General features: G+C 38.0%; 1 protein-coding gene across 2 annotated transcripts in view; it reads left to right on the top strand.

The window, feature by feature from the left end:
- LOC117333834 (myocyte-specific enhancer factor 2C-like) overlaps positions 1 to 21,583 on the top strand; it is a 121,143-nt gene that overhangs the window by 18,689 nt on the left and 80,871 nt on the right. The window contains exon 1 of one of the 2 annotated variants that reach the window (XM_033893250.1): positions 15,686 to 15,986. The exons of the other annotated variant lie outside the window; for it this stretch is intronic. The gene's annotated coding sequence lies outside the window, so the exon portion shown is untranslated. Of the gene's footprint in view, positions 1 to 15,685; positions 15,987 to 21,583 lie in introns of those variants that run through there. 2 annotated transcript variants of the gene reach the window in all.

The raw sequence follows: 21,583 nt of genomic DNA on the forward strand, positions 1-21,583 counted from the left end.
AGTTTCTAGTTTATGAGCCTTGCTGGGCAAAAATTAAAACTCAGGGAAAATTAGGAAGACGAAATCAAATGGAGGCAGTCATTTTGTTGCACTGTTTTCATTTTATGACATAGTGGCAATATACATATTATGATGTCACAATAGATTTCTGACTGGCTAGCCAATAAAAACGCTCTAGAAAATTATTACATTGGCCAATTGCCTGGATAACAGGCCAATTATGTTACATACCAACTAACAGTTCATAATATTTTTTAAGCTCATTTATTTTGGTAATGCAGAGAGGTACTTGCACTTTGAATTTGGGTCTCGTTTGAATGGGTTACTGGGTAAAAGTTAAAAATTTTCTAGGGTGGTCGGGTGGCACAGTAGCTAACACACATGACTTTCACCAAGGTGGCCAGGATTCCATTCCTCGATTGGACATGAAAAGGTTTCTGACCGACCACGTAGGTTTTCTCTGGGTACTCCAGTTTCCTACCTCCCACACTATGTTGTTTTGCAATTGTTGTAAAATAAATAGAGTTGACATTTATGTACTGTGTCCTACCTCAGTGAAAGTTTATATTTATTAATATTATAATTTGTTGGGTTGGGGGGGGGGGGGGGGGGGGGGGGGGATTGTTACTGCACAGGGAGTTATAGTTGATCGGCCTGTTTATATGACTAGTTATGATGTATGTGTTTATGTGAGGTAGGGGCCAGACAGTATACCTAGAGACTGCCGACCTGATCACCTCGTCTTCGAGTGATTAATGACTAGTGCCCAGATCAAATGCAATATAGAAATGCCCTTATTATGTAAATATCTTAAGACGACAACCGTCAATATACATTTGCATAAAAAAACCAGCTGCAATTTGTTAGAAGACAGACAATATGTTATAATCTGCATATTCACAAACTATTGGCGACAAAAAATTCCCTGAAAATGAAATGTATGTTAAATTAATTTGAAGTTAATGTGACTGCTCCGTTAATTTTTTCTTGTCGATAACTAATGTAAAATTTAATTGCACAGTTTTACAAGATAGAATGAACCTGTTCTTAATACTGCTACTAATGAATTAACTTCTCACCTTGGCATATTCCTAACCTGCTTGTATTCAGCTCAAAATATTTCAGGCAATTTAATTGTGTTATTTGTATGTAGTAGTATTGTATAACAAATTTCCGGTGATTTTTACCCCAATATCATCAGATGGTCGGTTGGTAAATTGTTTCCATTGTCTGTCAGTCCTTAAAAAAATGTTCAGATTTTTTTTTTCCAAATAAAGCTTTCCTTTGGACCCCATTTGTACATGTGTGTATGTGTGCGACTGATCAGATAAAAATTCTTCTTGAAAGGTGTTTAAGAATTAACAGTTTGAGTTTGTCGTGACTGTTTTTCACACTAGCTGACAGTCTTACTTATATTTCCTTGTCAGATTTTAGTTGTGGATTTCTGATGTTGAGTCAGAAAAATGAGTGACATATTGGATTTTGGTAGTTTGATATTGTTATTTCTGATCGAGAACTGGATGAATCTTTGTACCTAGCTATATACATGTTCATTTAAAAAAAAACAACAAAAACTTACCTGTGGCCATCTTTGACTTTGACAGTTTGTATTTGTTATTTGTCACTAACTCTTGACGATATAATCCTTAAAATATGTGTCAACTCTCCCGTAGGTCCCTACCAGGTGTGTATGTTCATTTTTGGAACAGATTGAAAGAACAGTAGGTTATTTTTATTTTGACACAGGAAGATTAAAAAGCATTTGATGAATCTTAAATGTCTTGCATAGGTCTTTCTTGGTAATTAATTATGTACATTTGATTTTAAGACTGACTGCAAAAAAAAAAAAAAATGGCTTCTAGGAAAATTTGCAATTTTATTAAAGATCAGATGAATACTTTGGTTAACAGGTATTAGAAATATAGCTTTTCACATGTTACTTAATTATTCAACAAATCATGTGATATTTTCACCTTGAAAAGAAGATAAAAAATTGCTCATTTACTCTTGACGATGATGTCAATTGACACAACAGGAAATGAAATAGAACAAAGGAGTAGACCAAAAAAGATCATATAATTGTTTATTTGTTTGTTTTGCTGGGTTTATTGTCCTGTCAACAGCCAGGGTCATTTTGAGGCGATCGCCTTGTAGTAGTCAGTGACTACATCACTGAACAACATACCGGAGGCCCGTCACATGTCATCCAGAGCATTTAGTGTCGTGTATCTTGCCACAAGGACACAATCATGACATCACAGACTGGATTGTTTCTACGCTTCCCGAGAAACAAACCGACACAGATAGGGAGTATTGAACCACAAACCTCGGATCTTCACCCGAAGTTACGTAGCCGGTGCTCTGTGTGACAATTGACCAAGATTGTCTGTGATCTCTCCCTGTAGAAAGTGTAAGAATTATTTCTTTGTTTGCTTCTGTTCGGAGTTTGTCAACCCTGATATTTTCCATTATATTTTATAATTACTTACATAATATTTTAATGATACAAATTAGATTTGCTACCTTTCAAACTTTATTCAGTTACGCTATAAATCCAGAACAGTACAACCATAAAAACTATGAATGTATAAACCTTTCAAAAACAACATCTAGTTGATCGTAATACACAAAGTGATACTTCATTATGACAAATGGCAAACATTAAATTTCAAATATATCGGCAATGCATATGCAAATTTTATTATGTAAATGAATTTAAAATAAATTATCTGAGGATTGACTGGGAGTAAGATGTATGCACTCTGTAAAAGTCAGACTGGTGGTTAAATTATTTGTGGGTAATTTCAGGAGTTAGCAATAGAAAATACTATAGTTTACGATAAGGGGCTTTATTGTATTGTGAGAGAGTACTTCTGACTTGATACACATACTCTTACCTCATCTGTCATGACCCTTGAGATAGTAATTCTTAGCTTGGCTGGCCTGAAGGGCTAAGTTAGCTGCATGCCTTTAAACAACTTCTTCTCAAAAACAAAAAGGTCTACAATCAACTTTTTCAGACTAATTAAAAGGCCTATAGAAACAAGATATTTCAGTGGTAGGTTCCTTGGGCAAAGGCCAACAAAAGTTTGCAAAAAGAAATGACCTTAACCCATATTCAAGGACATCAGGGTCAGCATAGTTATAACACTCCAACAACTTCTTGTGATTAACTAAAAGACCTTAAATCTTTGGCTGGTCAGTTCATAAAAATGCCTAGAATCAAAACATTTGCTTGTAAGTTTCTGAAATTATACCCAACAAAAATTTGTTGCAATGACCTTGAACCAGGTTCAATGTCACAGAGGTCAAATTTGCCAAATCATAGAAACAAGCTCCTATTATTAATTAACATAATCAATTAATTATCAAAGGAGTGAATATCAGATGAGCGATGTAACAGGCCCATTTGACCTTTTGTTTATTTGATTCTAAAATACCTGTTCAGAATTTAGAGCAACAGCATTATACATAAGAATGCATTACTAATCTTGAAAACAAACACTTCAGCATGTTCAGGATTCTCCATTTTCTCTTTTAGTTGATAATAACCACATATAATATATAATGAATAAAAACATTGAAATGGTGAAAAACAATCTTCAATGTATTCTTAATTATAATTATGACATTAAAACAAAGCAACATGTTTTTTTAATTAATTAATTCAACTGAAGAGTTGTTTCCTGGAAAAATGGACATACATGTATATCTTTCACATGAATATCCTATAGTGTGTGACTTTTAAAGACTAAAAGAAGGCTATCCTGGAATGACTCATAAAAATCTGGTGACTTATTTTTAAAATAATGTAATTAACTGTTAAAAAATTGCCTTGAAATAAATCATTAGTATAAACAAAATTAGATATTTTTGATGGCTACATTTGAATAAAGATACTCCTTAAATCTAGACATTTAATCAGTAATTCGAATGTTGACAAACATACATCACATCATGTTTTTGAATCATTTTTTTAAAAATGTTTATTGCTTCTAGCATTTCTTATGTTTAGTGTTAAATACTGAATATTCAGATATTGAACCAGATATCTCTTAGAATTGGCCACAAATTAATTAAGATTTAAAGAATGATGTATGGTATGCTTGAGGTACTGCACGTTGAAAACAGTCCTAATCCACATAAACCAAATCAAAGATTTTATGTATATACAAGCTTCTGTTGTACTTAATATTTTAATTGATCTTCTGTACTAATGAATGTCCAATATCAGGAAATGATGTAATTAGTCAGATGATTATTAGTGATTAATCGGACTAAACCTCATTCAAATTGTCTGGTAAACCCATGATTAATTGGACTTTACCTTCACTCAAATAATCTAGTATACCTTGGATTAAATCCTCACTCAAATTATGTGTTATACCATTTGGTATAACCATGAGTTATCAGAATAAACTGTCACTCAAACCATTTGGTAAACCCGTGATTAATTGGACCAATTCGTCACTCAAATCATTTGGTATAACCATGATTAATCGGAATAAATCATCGCTTAAATCATATGGTATAACCATGATTATCATACTGATCAATGTGAAATTGTAAACTTGTGCATTATTTGTAAGAAAATTAAAGAAATATAGAATGAACAATTTCATACTAAAATGCAGTCATGCATGTAAGTATCATTTTACAGAAATACATAAAATTGATACCGGTGTGTGAAATGAAAAGTTATTGCACAAACAAAAATGTGGTTTACATTATAAATCGGTGAGATTAAAACAGACACTAGTTATCTCAGATCTCTAAAGATTCATTCGTAGAAAAAAAAACTAAACAAGAATTTTTATAATTATGAGTTATGCACAAAAATGTTTTCACAATAGAATCTTGCTATATGCCATATATAAGTGCTTATGAGTTAAAATGATAGTCTTGTCAAAAACCTGTTTAGAAAAACACAAAATGAAATCAGAGGAAAAATAATCTTGTTTCAGGTAATTGTATTGATATTGGATATCTGATCGTTTTTGTTTGTTTACAAGGAAAGGGAAAGTACGAAATGGAAAGACAGGAATGGAAGGGTTAATATAGAAGGAGGAATATGGAAAGAGGATAGGAAGGAGGAATGGAGGGGTTAAAATGAAAAGAGGAATAGAAGGGTTAAAATAGAATGGTTAAAATGGAAGGAGGAATAGAAGGGTTACAATGGAAGGAGGAATAAAAGGGATGCAATGGAAGGATTAAAATGGAAGGGTTTAAGTAGAAGGAAGAATGGAAGGGTTAAATTGAAATGAGGAGTGGAAGTATTAAATGGAAGGGAGTATGAGATGGTTATATAGACAATAGTTAAATGTGCAGAAGAAGGAGAGACAGGATGGGTTATACCGATAAAATCATTCATAGAAAATGGATGAAGTATATTAATGATAAAATGATGAAATATTGTAATCTTAATCAGTGAATTGATTCCCACCACACAACCAGTATATTGTTTCCCACCACACAACCAGTATATTGTTTCCCACCACACAACCAGTATATTGTTTCCCACCACACAATCAGTGTATTGTTTCCCACCACACAACCAGTATATTGTTTCCCACCACACAACCAGTGTATTGTTTCCCACCACACAACCAGTATATTGTTTCCCACCACACAATCAGTGTATTGTTTCCCACCACACAACAAGTGTATTGTTTCCCTCCACACAACCAGTATATTGTTTCCCCCCACACAACCAGTGTATTGTTTCCCACCACACAACCAGTATATTGTTTCCCACCACACAACCAGTATATTGTTTCCCACCACACAACCAGTATATTGTTTCCCACCACACAACCAGTATATTGTTTCCCACCACACAACCAGTTTATTGTTTCCCACCACACAACCAGTGTATTGTTTCCCACCACACAACCAGTGTATTGTTTCCCACCACACAACCAGTGTATTGTTTCCCACCACACAACCAGTATATTGTTTCCAAACACACAACCAGTATATTGTTTCCCACCACACAACCAGTATATTGTTTCCCACCACACAACAAGTTTATTGTTTCCCACCACACAACAAGTGTATTGTTTCCCACCACACAACCAGTATATTGTTTCCCACCACACAACAAGTGTATTGTTTCCCACCACACAACCAGTGTATTGTTTCCCACCACACAACCAGTATATTGTTTCCCACCACACAACCAGTATATTGTTTCCCACCACACAACCAGTATATTGTTTCCCACCACACAAACAGTATATTGTTTCCCACCACACAACCTGTATATTGTTTCCCACCACACAACCAGTGTATTGTTTCCCGGCCACCACACCAGCATATTGTTTCCTACCACACAACCAGTGTATTGTTTCCCACCACACAACCAGTTTATTGTTTCCCACCACACAACCAGTGTATTGTTTCCCACCACACAACCAGTTTATTGTTTCCCACCACACAACCAGTTTATTGTTTCCCACCACACAACCAGTATATTGTTTCCCACCACACAACCAGTATATTGTTTCCCACCACACAACCAGTGTATTGTTTCCCACCACACAACCAGTATATTGTTTCCCACCACACAACCAGTATATTGTTTCCCACCACACAACCAGTTTGTTTCCCACCACACAACCAGTATATTGTTTCCCACCACACAACCAGTTTATTGTTTCCCACCACACAACCAGTTTATTGTTTCCCACCACACAACCAGTGTATTGTTTCCCACCACACAACCAGTGTATTGTTTCCCACCACACAACCAGTATATTGTTTCCAAACACACAACCAGTATATTGTTTCCCACCACACAACCAGTTTATTGTTTCCCACCACACAACCAGTGTATTGTTTCCCTCCACACAACCAGTGTATTGTTTCCCTCCACACAACCAGTATATTGTTTCCCACCACACAACCAGTGTATTGTTTCCCACCACACAACCAGTTTATTGTTTCCCACCACACAACCAGTATATTGTTTCCCACCACACAACCAGTTTGTTTCCCACCACACAACTAGTATATTGTTTCCCACCACACAACCAGTGTATTGTTTCCCACCACACAACCAGTTTATTGTTTCCCACCACACCAGTATATTGTTTCCCACCACACAACCAGTATATTGTTTCCCGGCCACCACACCAGTATATTGTTTCCCACCACACAACCAGTATATTGTTTCCCACCACACAACCAGTATATTGTTTCCCACCACACAACCAGTATATTGTTTCCCACCACACAAACAGTGTATTGTTTCCCACCACACAACCAGTGTATTGTTTCCCACCACACAACCAGTATATTGTTTCCCACCACACAACCAGTATATTGTTTCCCACCACACAACCAGTGTATTGTTTTCCACCACACAACCAGTATATTGTTTCCCACCACACAACCAGTTTATTGCTTCCCACCACACCAGTATATTGTTTCCCGGCCACCACACAGGTAAATTGTCTCACAACACAAAACCAGTATATTGTTTCCCACCACATAACCAGTATATTTTTTCCCACCACACAACCAGTTTATTGTTTCCCACCACACAACCAGTATATTGTTTCCCGGCCACCACACCAGCATATTGTTTCCTACCACACAACCGGTATATTGTTTCCCACCACACAACCAGTATATTGTTTCCCACCACACAACCAGTATATTGTTTCCCACCACACAAGTATATTGGATATACTGCACAATTCAAATCAGCATCGATGATATCTGGTTGCATAAATCATATACAAAAGGCTTGAATATACCCAGTTGTGTGTTACAATATTGATATTTGACGATGACTTTCAATTTTTCCCTGATGTTACTTTACAAAATACAATAACTTTCTGGACTTGATATTTTGAGAGATTTCAGAAACCAATATCATTGCTTCATTGTTTAGCATCAATTTCAGATTTTTTTTGCTGCCATTAATCTTTCTTTTGGAAGTTTTATTTTAATGTTTTTGGATGAAAATTTCATTACAGCAGTTATTTCTATGGATGAGTTATTTCATTGTCCATAGAGACAATAGATCTACTGATAGATACATGTGTTCTCTGCCCTTGGAGAATTACACTTTTTTTCCAGATGATAATCAAACGAGTCTTGTCATATTTTATGGTGTCTAACTGAACTAGATTAGCGATAGTATCGGCTACTAATATGTCAGGGTGCAGTGTGTTGATGTAAGCGGTATCCCAGAATGCAGTATGTTGATGTGAGTGGTATCCCAGGGTGCCGTATATTGATGTAAGGGTATCCCAGGATGCAATTATTTGTGAGTGATGTAAAAGGCATCCCATAGGTCCTGTACAACTCGCCACTTTCTCTACCTTTGTTTTAAATGCTGATTTTTGATTCAGCAGAAGGCCTTGACATCCAACTGCCTATTAGGACCTATCCTTCATGCTGGTTTTCGTAGTTTTTACTCTAAATTTCAGTCTATTTGATAGCAAGGTCAATTTGTCTTGACACAGATTTGGTAGCTAAGGAGTTAAACCTTCAAAGCATAGGGGCTTGAAAGATACATCATGACTTTTTCTCAGGGACTGAGGGCTCAGGCCTTGTAGAGCAGGCAGAACACGTCTATAACTGTCAGGCAGATGAATGTGTGTGAAGGAGAACTGGTGTTCTTTCAGATTACCATGGGATACTGTAAAACCTTAACATGGTTAGGAGGGAGACTTATTACCTAAATGCAAGGTCAGAACCTGTACAACCTATATCCATTTTCACTCTGTATTATTTCTCCTTCACATTTCTGCCAGGATGTCCGATCAGTTGGAGATTGATGTCACTTTTGAATTATTCTTTAGTTTTTGTTTGTTTCAAGAACAGACCTTTCCCAATGTAGTAACAGATTTTAATGTCCGATCAGTTGGAGATTGATGTCGATTTTGAATTATTCTTTAATTTTTGTTTGTTTCAAGAACAGACCTTTCCCAATGTAGTAACAGATTTTAATGTCCGATCAATTGGAGATTGATGTCACTTTTGAATTATTCTTCAATTTTTGTTTGTTTCATAAACAGGCAATGTAATAACAGGTTTTCTTCTGTTTGAGTGAACATCACAGTATCATTGTACAAGATATGCTGGACTATTGTTGATAAATGCGATTAAGTCTTTCTCAAGGTAAGGTATACAATTTGTAAGGTAGAATCTACGAGCTAGATCTGTATGATTTACACATACCTTAGTCGCGTTGGGAGGCCCATACTTCATTGAGACATGTAGGTGGTTTTTACTCTCAACATCATTCTCTTTGATGTAGAATCATAGGCTGATGTCTGTCCTGATTACACTGTGTAAACACTGTAAATGCAACTGATGACCATCTACTACATAAGCAACAAAACATATTTGTCTGCAAAATCATACCTGAGCAAGATACATATTTGACTAAACATTAGACTTGAGTAACTTGCTGTCTACAAAACCAAACTAAAACTATCTGTCTTTCTGTCTGAAAAAAAATCCTTCATAAACCACATACATTCATCAATTATTTGTCTATAGAAATTGATATGAGGAAGATACACATTTGAAAGTAAAATTGTATTAGGCTCATATTTTGTGTGTAGGTGGTGTGTTATGTTTTGTGTGTAGGTGGTGTGTTATGTTTTGTGTGTAGGTGGTGTGTTATGTTTTGTGTGTAGGTGGGATGTGTTGTCTGTTTTTGTAGGTAGGTGGTGTGTGTTCTTTTTGTGTGTAAGGTGGTGTGTTAGTTTTGTTTTGGGGTGGGGGGTTTGTTATGTTTTGTTGTAGGTGGGTGGGCCATGTTTTTGTGTTTTTGTTAGTGTTTCTTTTTTGGGTGTGTGTAGGTGGTGTTATGTTTTGTGTGTTGGTGGTGTGTTATGGTTTGTGTGTAGGTGGTGTGTTATGTTTGTGTGTAGGTGGTGTGATGTGTTGTGTGTGTAGGTGGTGGTGTTGTTGGTGGGGTTGTCTGGTGGGTGGTGTGTTGTTGTGTCTGTTTTGTATGGTGGTGGTTTGGTGGTTGTGGTGTTGGGTGTGTGTGGTTGTGTGTGTTGGTGGTGTTTGTTTGTGTGTGTGTGGGTTGTTGTGTGTGTGGGTGTGTTTGGTGTGGGGGTCGGTGGTTTTGTGTGTGTGTGTGTGTTGTTTGTGTAGGTGGTGTGTTATGTTTGTGTGTTGGTGGTGTGTTATGTTTTGTGTGGTGGTGTGTTATGTTTTGTGTGTAGGTGGTGTGTTATGTTTTGTGTGTTGGTGTGGTTTGTTTTGTGTGTGGTGGTGTGTTATGTTTTGTGTGTTGGTGGTGTGTTGTTTTGTGTGTTGGTGGTGTGTTATGTTTTGTGTGTAGGTGGTGTGTTATGTTTTGTGTGTAGGTGGTGTGTTATGTTTTGTGTGTAGGTGGTGTGTTATGTTTTGTGTGTAGGTGGTGTGTGTTTTGTGTGTAGGTGGTGTGTTATGTTTTGTGTGTAGGTGGGTGTGTTGTGTTTTGTGTGTGGGTGGTGTGTTATGTTTGTGTGTAGGTGGTGTGTTATTGTGTGTTTTGGTGTGTTATGTTTTGTGTGTAGGTGGTGTGTTGTGTTTTGTGTTTTGGTGGTGTTTTATGTGTTTTTCAATGCTGTGGGGGTAATTCTTGCTAGTTATTTTAATATTTCTATCTGCTGAGTCAGTATATTTGAAAAGGGAAAATTTTCAATTTTTTTTATGAAATTTCTTAGAGGAAAAAGCTATGAGGTAGATTCAAACTGTAGTTAGATTTCTATCATACAGTAGACTAAAATCTGTAGGGTCCAACATTATGGCTCTTCAGAGATCTGTAAATACGTACTAAATCTAGTCCCTGGGGGTACCATCTTGTGCTTGATGTCCTTGTGTGTGACAGGCTGTCTACACAGAGGACTGTGGTCAAGGAGGGGTGAGGGTCAGACTGTAAGCTTTGTGTACTGTAGTATGGCCACAAAACATACTTGTTTAACCATTCTTCTCTACAGGATTTCTGGTTTTTTATGCCCTCCCCACGAATTGGTTGGAGGCATTATGTATTGTTGGTTTATCAATAGTGATGTGCTGCTGATATTATATAGGAATATTTTTTAGCGATCAAAAATCAATTCTGTCGGGTGACATTGTTGTTTCGTTTATTTTTTTGTGTTTTTCATTTTTTGCTTTTCGTGTTGACTTATGTTTCCGTCTCATACATCAGATTTTTTAGATAATTCTGAAGTTAAGTCTTAAATAAAGGAATTCTTTAACTAGAAGTAAGGAGATTTAGTTAAACATCCTTTGTAAACAAAATTAAGAAAGAAGTTTTGTTGTAAAGTGCTCAGGTGTTGTTGTTGTTATGTTTTTGAGTGGCAGTGCCATACACGATGGTTACACAGCAGAAAGTGGAGATTATTTAGAGTATACCTATCACCTGTATTTTCTTGTTGCCAGGTAATTAGTAGAAAACCTGTAAAGTACACTTGATTCACTCGCATATTTCCTCTCACGATGTAAAGTGTGGCTTTAAAACTTGTATCGTCAGTAGAGGAAACCCAGTACCTCAGCTGACCTTGTATAGATTGTCAGTCAATTCTTTAAACATGACACCCTTATTGAAAAGGGCAGCCTAAACTACGGATGTGTCGCGGTATTATTGCCGCCCTGGTCACAATTGTTAGGTAAACACAGATCGAGGTACCCTGATAGACCTATACAGTTCAGTTGGTACGAGGAGCCAGCACGTTGATTTGATCGTGGGCGTGTATACAAATCATTTCAATGATTGAAGAGTCAATTGTCACTCGTCCTGATTAGTGACCTGTCCAAATCAGTCTGTCCCGTTTATATCTGGTAAATAATAAACTATTAGGATAATCTCTCCTGTACTTAACTTGTAAATAATAAACTATTAGGATAATCTGTCCTGTACTTACCTTAGCAGGTAAGCCATCAAAGTAATATTTCCTGTACTTACCTTAGCAGGTAAGCCATCAGAATAATCTGTCCTGTACTTACCTGATCAGGTAAGCAATCAAAGCAATATTTCCTGTACTTACCTTAGCAGGTAAGCCATCAGAATAATCTGTCCTGTACTTACCTGATCAGGTAAGCAATCAAAGCAATATTTCCTGCACTTACCTTAGCAGGTAAGCCATCAGAGTAATCTGTCCTGTACTTACCGGATCAGGTAAGCCATCAGAGTAATCTGTCCTGTACTTACCCGATCAGGTAAGCCATCAGAGTAATCTGTCCTGTACTTACCTTAGCAGGTAAGCCATCAGAGTAATCTGTCCTGTACTTACCTTAGCAGGTAAGTCATCAGAGTAATCTGTCCTGTTCCTACCTGATCAGGTAAGCCATCAGAGTAATCTGTCCTGTACTTACCTTAGCAGGTAAGCCATCAGAGTAATCTGTCCTGTACTTACCTTAGCAAGTAAGTCATCAGAGTAATCTGTCCTGTTCCTACCTGATCAGGTAAGCCATCAGAGTAATCTGTCCTGCACTTACCCGATCAGGTAAGCCATCAGAGTAATCTGTCCTGTACTTACCTTAGCAGGTAAGCCATCAGAGTAATCTGTCCTGTACTTACCTTAGCAAGTAAGTCATCAGAGTAATCTGTCCTGTTCCTACCTGATCAGGTAAGCCATCAGAGTAATCTGTCCTGCACTTACCTGATCAGGTAAGCCATCAGAGTGATCTGTCCTGTTCCTACCTGATCAGGTAAGTCATCAGAGTAATCTGTCCTGTTCCTACCTGATCAGGTAAGCCATCAGAGTAATCTGTCCTGTACTTACCTGATCAGGTAAGCCAACAGAGTGATCTGTCCTGTTCCTACCTGATCAGGTAAGCCTCAGAGTAATCTGTACTATAATTTACCTGATCAGGTAAACCATCAAAGCTTACCTGATCAGGTAAGCCAACAGAGTGATCTGTCCTGTTCCTACCTGATCAGGTAAGCCATCAGAGTAATCTGTCCTATAATTTACCTGATCAGGTAAACCATCAGAGCTTAACTGAACAGGTAAGCCATCAGAGTAATCTGCCCTGTACTTACCTGATCAGGTAAACATCAGATTAATCCCTCCTATTCTTGCTCAGGAAAGCCATCTGAGCTGATTTATTTTGTGTCGGATATGATATCCGTATGAGAAAGTTGACACTATGTATTGTGTCACATACATTTAATGGAGCTTGGGAGGCTCCAAATACTCCCATAATATCAGTTATATGTGTCAGTTATAATAGAAATTGTGATATTAAGTAAAAATGGATGTTTATTGGTGAAAACCTAAATGAGAGTCTGTATACACCGTACAGTACTCCAGATGTAATCCTATGAAGGATTGTACAGAAGATATACCTGGTATTAGCACCTTTCTAAACAAATTGATGGATACAGCGGTCATTACAGCCTTCATCACCACGAGTGAGGTAACAAGATACACCACAAGCTTTTCTACGTTTGCATGGTGACCATTATTGTGAAACCTGCATGATGTGACGCAGTGTATTCCAAAATCCTGCTGAATATTAATTATTATTTCTAATTGAAAATATGTCTAAGTAAAAGCTGTATATACCAGCATCTTGTCTAATTGACCAATATGTCGGTCCCAGTCTGTCAGATTACACAGGTATATCTAACCTGTATGTTGTGTCCCTTGTGTGTCAGATATGATAAGTCTGTTCTCTATGTGTCAGATTAGACAGGTTTATCTAACCTGTATATTGTGTCCCTTGTGTGTCAGATATGATAAGCTTGTTTCCAATGTGTCAGATTAGACAGGTTTAAGTAACCTGTATATTGTGTCCCTTGTGTGTCAGATAAGATAAGTCTGTTCTCTATGTGTCAGATTAGACAGGTTTATCCAACCTGTATATTGTGTCCCTTGTGTGTCAGATATGATAAGCTTGTTTCCAATGTGTCAGATTAGACAGGTTTATCTAACCTGTATATTGTGTCCCTTGTGTGTCATATTATATAAGTCTGTTCTCTATATGTCAGATTAGACAGGTTTTACAGTATTGTATTTTATGTTTCAATTTGGCAAATATTTTACACTGAAAATAAAATGTTGATCTAATGGAACAAGATCTGTTTTTTGTGAAATGCATATATATAACAGAGAGAGAAATGATTGCAAACTTCTAGGATAATTACAATTAGATTGCAATGTTAAGTTTTTCCAAACAGTTTTATACTTAAACATTAAAAATACTTCAGTGGGCCTGTTGTACAGGTTGTCGTTAATTAGACGGGAGGCTTACTGTCAGATGTGCTAGCAGGTATTGACCCAAGGTTGGTGTGGAACAGAGGTGTGGGTCTCATCTATTATTGATACTGCTGTAGTGATCTCCTGTAATGGACCTCATATCAGCCTCGCATGTACACTGATATATGTATCAGACTCCAGCATCCTTTCTCCTTCTCTCTATCTTCAGCTTCCAGTTTTCCAATAGCTGTCCATTCCTCCAATACCTCAGATGTCTTGTTTGTCTCTTTTGTTTGTCCATTCTTCTGTTATTACTGTCTCTCCATATCCTCCATCACCGAACTGATAAGCATCTTGTAGTGTACTGACAAGGACACATCAAGTTCATTTACATTGTGACCTTGACCCACTTTCATGGTCATAGGGATGAAATGTGTTGAACATTTTAAACAACCAAAGCTGGGCCCAGGGCTTTGAGATTTGGCCAACTACTGGAATGGAAGGCTTTAATTATCATTTGCTTCTAAACTTTTTTTTTCATTATTGCATTAAACAAATTAATTAAATTCAATAAGATTCATAGATAGGTATACAGTACAAATGTACACTTATTCATATATGAAAGGATTTACATAATGTGTAGAGTAAATGATTTTACAGATTTTAATGATTTTAAAGCTACTCAAATTGATTCACAGTACATTATAGTGAGATGAATAATTGGTGAGGGGTACAGGCCCATTCGGCCACTTGGTTGTTTTTTTCTTTTTACAAGGAACTCGGTCTTTATTTTTAATAACAAATTAATGATCACCATTTGGAATATATTATACACTGATTACGTTGAAGTTTAAGCAGATTTGCACTGTGTTACAATACATTAGCCTCAAGTAATTAACCAACCAGTTCGCTGTACTTCTATATAATACATCTGATCCATGTTTACTTTATAAAGGCCTTTTCTATGCAGCATGTGGTAATTATATTAAGAGCATGAAAGATATTTAAGTAGGAATTTATTTTTTTTATAGGTTGAAGGTTCTTTTCTATAAAGTTGATGTCAATGTCATAATTGTTATGTATATGCATAAGAATATCATTTTCAGATGTAAACATTTCTATATACTGAATTTCAAATCAAGCATTTAAAATTTGTTTGATTGATGCTATAAATTTAATATGAATTTAATGGGACATTACAATGTCAATAAGGCAGTGTAAAGGTCGGTATATTGAATTAAAGATATATTTCTTATCTTTATGTATCGGCAGTGATTATGTGTACAACAGTCACATAGATATAATAATGAGAGAATTAAAACAGGTTTATCATCACCGTTAGGTTTTCCACACAGATTTATTGGGCATACCTTAGTTTGATCACATCCATTGTACAGGCCACACAGCTGATTCGTGAATCCACAGTATTTACACTGCAAAGTCTAATACTTGATATTACATGGATTGAAACTTGTATATAATGTTGAGGTTTTCTGGAACAGACTATAAGTAATGTGTGAGAGCAGTGTGTAGGTAAGCCGGAGTGTGTATGCAATTAGAGTCATTAATAATACAGCACTGTTGATTAGGTATGGGCTCTCTGACCTTGTTTTTCCTTTGACGTCATAGATCGGCACATGAGCTAGCAGCCTGGTAGATAGCAGGCTGGTATACACACAAGGTACATACGTAGGTATAGTGTTGTAGTCAGCCTACTAAGACACACAGACCTGTGTATACCGTGCTCATCAGTCCTCAGTCTCTCTTACATGGAATCTAACACATACTGACCACCGTCTGATATAAACTGGAGTCTACGGCAAGGTACGTACCATTTTTCCCACACACTTTTCCATTGCCGACAAATATATATCAAATTTTCATTCATGATAAGGTTAATATTTGTCTGTATGGTGTTCCAGTAGGTTAATGTAGGTACCACCTGACCAGGCCTATAGGTGCTATTTCAAATTGATTTCTATATTCTTTCCTTCACCAGTATGTTAGCTGTCTGTGTGGATGACATAACCCTTTGGCCTGGCAAACCAGGCTTCTGTGATAAATTAGCATTGTTTTACTCAGCAACCCTGCTATAGATTTTACCAGAGCTTTGATTTGTTAGTGTAAGTAGTGTAATTTTGCTCACCTCATTGGAGCAGGGGTATGTTGTGTTTACATAAGACTAAAGCCATCAACCTAGGCTTTATTTAAGGCCAGGCGAAACACTCATCCATAGACGACAATTCTGGTGTAAAAACTGTGTACACATTATGTATATATTGTGTGTATACCTAACCCAGCGTCAACACATGTAATAGTCAGTGGTACTACACCGAGAACAGTGCTTTACTAGTCTGGGTATATGCTAACCAGGGTAGGCATTATATAATGTATACCGACTTAACAGCATCCGTCACCTGCAAAATGTACAGCAGGAATGTCAGTGGAATGCCAAGCGGATTAGCATCTTATTTCATACTAGGAAGCGTATTATGTAATGAACAGAGAAGTGTGTCTTATGTCACACCGGGTGTTAAGTAGCAAAAATATCATGTCATCCGTGGAGAAGCTGGTCAGCACATAGCTAGTTTGTCACATGGGGAATATAAAAATAAATGTCTTTGTGGGTAGCAGTTTATCTATCTGTGGGAAGTTGTTATGTCCCTGTGGGAAGTTGTTATGTCTCTGTGGGAAGTTGTTATGTCTCTGTGGGAAGTTGTTATGTCTCTGTGGGAATCATGTTATGTCTCTGTACGAATCATGTTATGTCTCTGTGGGAAGTTGTTATGTCTCTGTGGGAAGTTGTTATGTCTCTGTACGAATCATGTTATGTCTCTGTGGGAAGTTGTTATGTCTCTGTGGGAAGTTGTTATGTCTCTGTGGGAAGTTGTTATGTCTCTGTACGAATCATGTTATGTCTCTGTGGGAAGTTGTTATGTCTCTGTGGGAAGTTGTTATGTCTCTGTGGGAAGTTGTTATGTCTCTGTGGGAAGTTGTTATGTCTCTGTACGAATCATGTTATGTCCCGGTGGGAAGCTTTTTGTCTCTGTGGGAAGCTTGTTGTCTCTGTGGGTAGTAGATCTCTGTAGAGTCTGTCACATTATCAGTGACACATAGTGTAAGCCACAATATCAGTGACACATAGAGTCAGTCACAGTATCAGTGACACATAGAGTCAGTCCCAGTATCAGTCACATTATCAGTGACAAATTGTGTCTGTCACAGTATCAGTGACACATAGAATCTGTCACAGTATCAGTGACACATGGAGTCAGTCACAATATCAGTGACACATGGAGTCAGTCACAGTATCAGTGACACATAGAGTCAGTCACAGTATCAGTGACACATAGAGTCAGTCACAGTATCAGTGACACATTGTGTAAGTCACAGTATCAGTGGCACATAGAGTCACCATAGAGTCAGTCACAGTATCAGTGACATATAGAGTCAGTCACATTATCAGTGACACATAGAGTCAGTCACAGTATCAGTGACATATAGAGTCAGTCACAGTATCAGTGACACATAGAGTCAGTCACAGTATCAGTGACACATAGAGTCAGTCACAGTATCAGTGACACATAGAGTAAGTCACAGTATCAGTGACATATAGAGTCAGTCACATTATCAGTGACACATAGAGTCAGTCACAGTATCAGTGACACATAGAGTCAGTCACAGTATCAGTGACACATAATGTCACATCAGTGACACATTGTGTCATAGACTTACATCGACACATTGTTGACGGTTACACTGTCAGTCAAAGTGACAAATGGTGCCCAACAGTTATACACACAATGATTGACATTGATCCCATCTTTCTGTAATAATAAGGAAGTTACCATCATCAGCCAGTACCCAGTAATTTACCAGGCTGAAATATGGTACAGGTGTAATGACTGTAGATAGCTTTATTATACAGGGATACAGGTAGAGTCTTGTATGAAGATAATTATAGATGTATGTACAACAGTGATATACATGTATTAAATGATATAAGGTCGGTGGGGGGAGGGGATTAATTTTTATCTGAAAGACAAGATTTTAAAGCAATCTGAAGGATCCATTTAAGCTTTTGTGGTGTATTGTAGTGTGACATTGGACAAACAATGGTTATAATAAATGTTAAACGTGTCAAAAGCCAGATTTTTACTGTTATGTTAATTTGTAGCGACCTGTAAAAATTATTTCTAACCAGCCTGATTGACGGAAGTCATTTATACAAGTCACTGCAAACTGATGAAATTCACCTTGAGCCAAGTATGATTGACAGCTACTTATTCAACTGTTGGCCCCAACCCTGACTGTGGCATTTCACTTACGTCCATGAATATTAGGCAATATGACAGATTAAATTTTTTTTTTTTTTTACAAAACTGTAAGTTTTCATTGAATACCTGTTTAACTTTCTATTGTTATGATATATTTTGTTCTTTTTCCTTAATGATAGTTTGTGATCAATAAGACTAATATATGAAGCTAATGCTAATTTTATGCATTCTTAATCAAATGGATCCTGTACACAGATATCAGACCACAAAAGATGCTTTTGTGTCTTCATGCATTATTTGGTGTGGCCTTACAGAAGATGTTGATGTGTCATACATTTATTGGTGTGGCCTTACAGAAGATGTTGGTGTGCCACAATTATTAGTGTGGCCTCACAGAAGATGTTGGTGTGTCACATTTATTGGTGTGGCCTTACAGAAGATGTTGATGTGCCACATCTATTGATGTGGCCTCACAGAAGATGTTGGTGTGTTATAAATTCATTTGATGTGGCCTTTCAGAAGCTATTGGACTTCACCCCAGTCAACCCTTGTAACCTCTTGCCACACTCCTGTCAACCCATGTGAACCAATTGTCAACCTCTGTCAACGCTATCATCCCACTTACAACCCCTGTCAAACCCTATCATCCCACTCACAACCCCTGTCAACCCCTGTTAAACCCCAATCATCCCACTCTCAACCCCTGTCAACCCCTGTCAACGCCTGCAACCTAATGTCTACCCATTGATAACCTCTTTTAATTGTCAACCCCTTGTCCACCCTCAGTCAACCAAATGTCGACCCCTGTAAACCTCAACCAGTTGTCAAAGATGTCAACACCTTGTCCACCTTCTGTCAACCCCATCAACCCCTGTTGACCCATTGTCCACCCCTTTTTAACCCCCTATCAATCCCCTGTCAACCCCTGTCAACCCCCTGTCAACCTCCTCTCAACCCCTGTTGACCCCTGTTGACCCCTCGTCAAATTCTGTTGTCAAATTTGTGCTTTCAATTCTTAGATCATTCAATTGAGCATGGCCCTTTGAATATCTGTAAATCCCTGCCTAGACTAATTCTGGTATAACCAACCTTTTAAATCCCAAAGTCTCCAATTAAATACCGCTTGTCAATACCCAGAATTCATTGCCTTGTCTCCTGTCCTACCGACTTGTTATATAAACCTACACTATGTACCGAAGAACAAGAAGCTGTTGTTACGTATGTTTTTACTAGTTGTGGTGCATTCTCAAGTTTTAATTTGTATAGCAAATCTTTGTTTAACTGATAAAAGTTCCATTTTCCAGCCAACCAAGAAAATGCCTCGCAGATGTTTTATCTTATAACATAGCCGATCCATGGCAGTGTTGGGAACAGTCTAACTATTGTCTTGAATATTAATGTTATGGAAACCTAGAGAACTGCTGACTAATGAGGCTGTTAGGACAGGGAGATAGTTCTCTAACACACAGGGAAACCCTGGGGAACTGCTGACTAATGAGGCTGTTAAGACAGGGAGATAGTTCTCTAACACACAGGGAAACCTAGGAAACTGCTGACTAATGAGGCTGTTAGGACAGGGAGATAGTTCTCTAACACACAGGGAAACCTAGGAAACTGCTGACTAATGAGGCTGTTAGGACAGGGAGATAGTTCTCTAACACAAAGGGAAACCTAGGAAACTGCTGACTAATGAGGCTGTTAGGACAGGGAGATAGGTCTCTAACAACAGGGAAACCCTGGGGAACTGCTGACTAATGAGGCTGTTAGGACAGGGAGATAGTTCTCTAACACACAGGGAAACCTAGAGAACTGCTGACTAATGAGGCTGTTAGGACAGGGAGATAGTTCTCTAACACACAGGGAAACCCTGGGGAACTGCTGACTAATGAGGCTGTTAGGACAGGGAGATAGTTCTCTAACACACAGGGAGAACCTAGAGAACTGCTGACTAATGAGGCTGTTAGGACAGGGAGATAGTTCTCTAACACACAGGGAAACCTAGAGAACTGCTGACTAATGAGGCTGTTAGGACAGGGAGATAGTTCTCTAACACACAGGGAAACCTAGAGATCGACTGACTAATGAGGCTGTTAGGACAGGGAGATAGTTCTCTAACACACAGGGAAACCCTGGAGAACTGCTGACTAATGAGGCTGTTAGGACAGGGAGATAGTTCTCTAACACACAGGGAAACCCTATGGAACTGCTGACTAATGAGGCTGTTAGGACAGGGAGATAGGTCTCTAACACACAGGGAAACCTAGGAAACTGCTGACTAATGAGGCTGTTAGGACAGGGAGATAGTTCTCTAACACACAGGGAAACCCTGGGGAACTGCTGACTAATGAGGCTGTTAGGACAGGGAGATAGTTCTCTAACACACAGGGAAACCCTGGGGAACTGCTGACTAATGAGGCTGTTAGGACAGGGAGATAGTTCTCTAACACACAGGGAAACCCTGGGGAACCGCTGACTAATGAGGCTGTTAGGACAGGGAGATAGTTCTCTAACACACATGGAAACCCTGGGGAACTGCTGACTAATGAGGCTGTTAGGACAGGGAGATAGTTCTCTAACACACAGGGAAACCCTGGGGAACTGCTGACTAATGAGGCTGTTAGGACAGGGAGATAGTTCTCTAACACACAGGGAAACCCTGGGGAACTGCTGACTAATGAGGCTGTTAGGACAGGGAGATAGTTCTCTAACACACAGGGAAACCCTGGGGAACTGCTGACTAATGAGGCTGTTAGGACAGGGAGATAGGTCTCTAACACACAGGGAAACCCTGGGGAACTGCTGACTAATGAGGCTGTTAGGACAGGGAGATAGTTCTCTAACACACATGGAGAACCTAGAGAACTGCTGACTAATGAGGCTGTTAGGACAGGGAGATAGTTCTCTAATACACAGGGCTGAGAAATCGAGAGATCCAGGAAAATGCATCATTTACATCTAAATTCATTGTTAATCAAACCATTTATTATAAAACTGTTTTACAATACTTCTTCTCATGTGAAAAGAAGCCACACAACAGTTGAACATAACAATTTATGTATTCTTGACCAGTTTCATTATACTAAGTCATAACCAATCAGAGGGGGCTTGTAATATTCTCTAGAAATGTCAACCCTTTGTTTGGTT

The sequence above is a fragment of the Pecten maximus genome, chromosome 9 (assembly GCF_902652985.1).
Source record: "Pecten maximus chromosome 9, xPecMax1.1, whole genome shotgun sequence".
Lineage (NCBI taxonomy): Eukaryota > Metazoa > Mollusca > Bivalvia > Pectinida > Pectinidae > Pecten > Pecten maximus.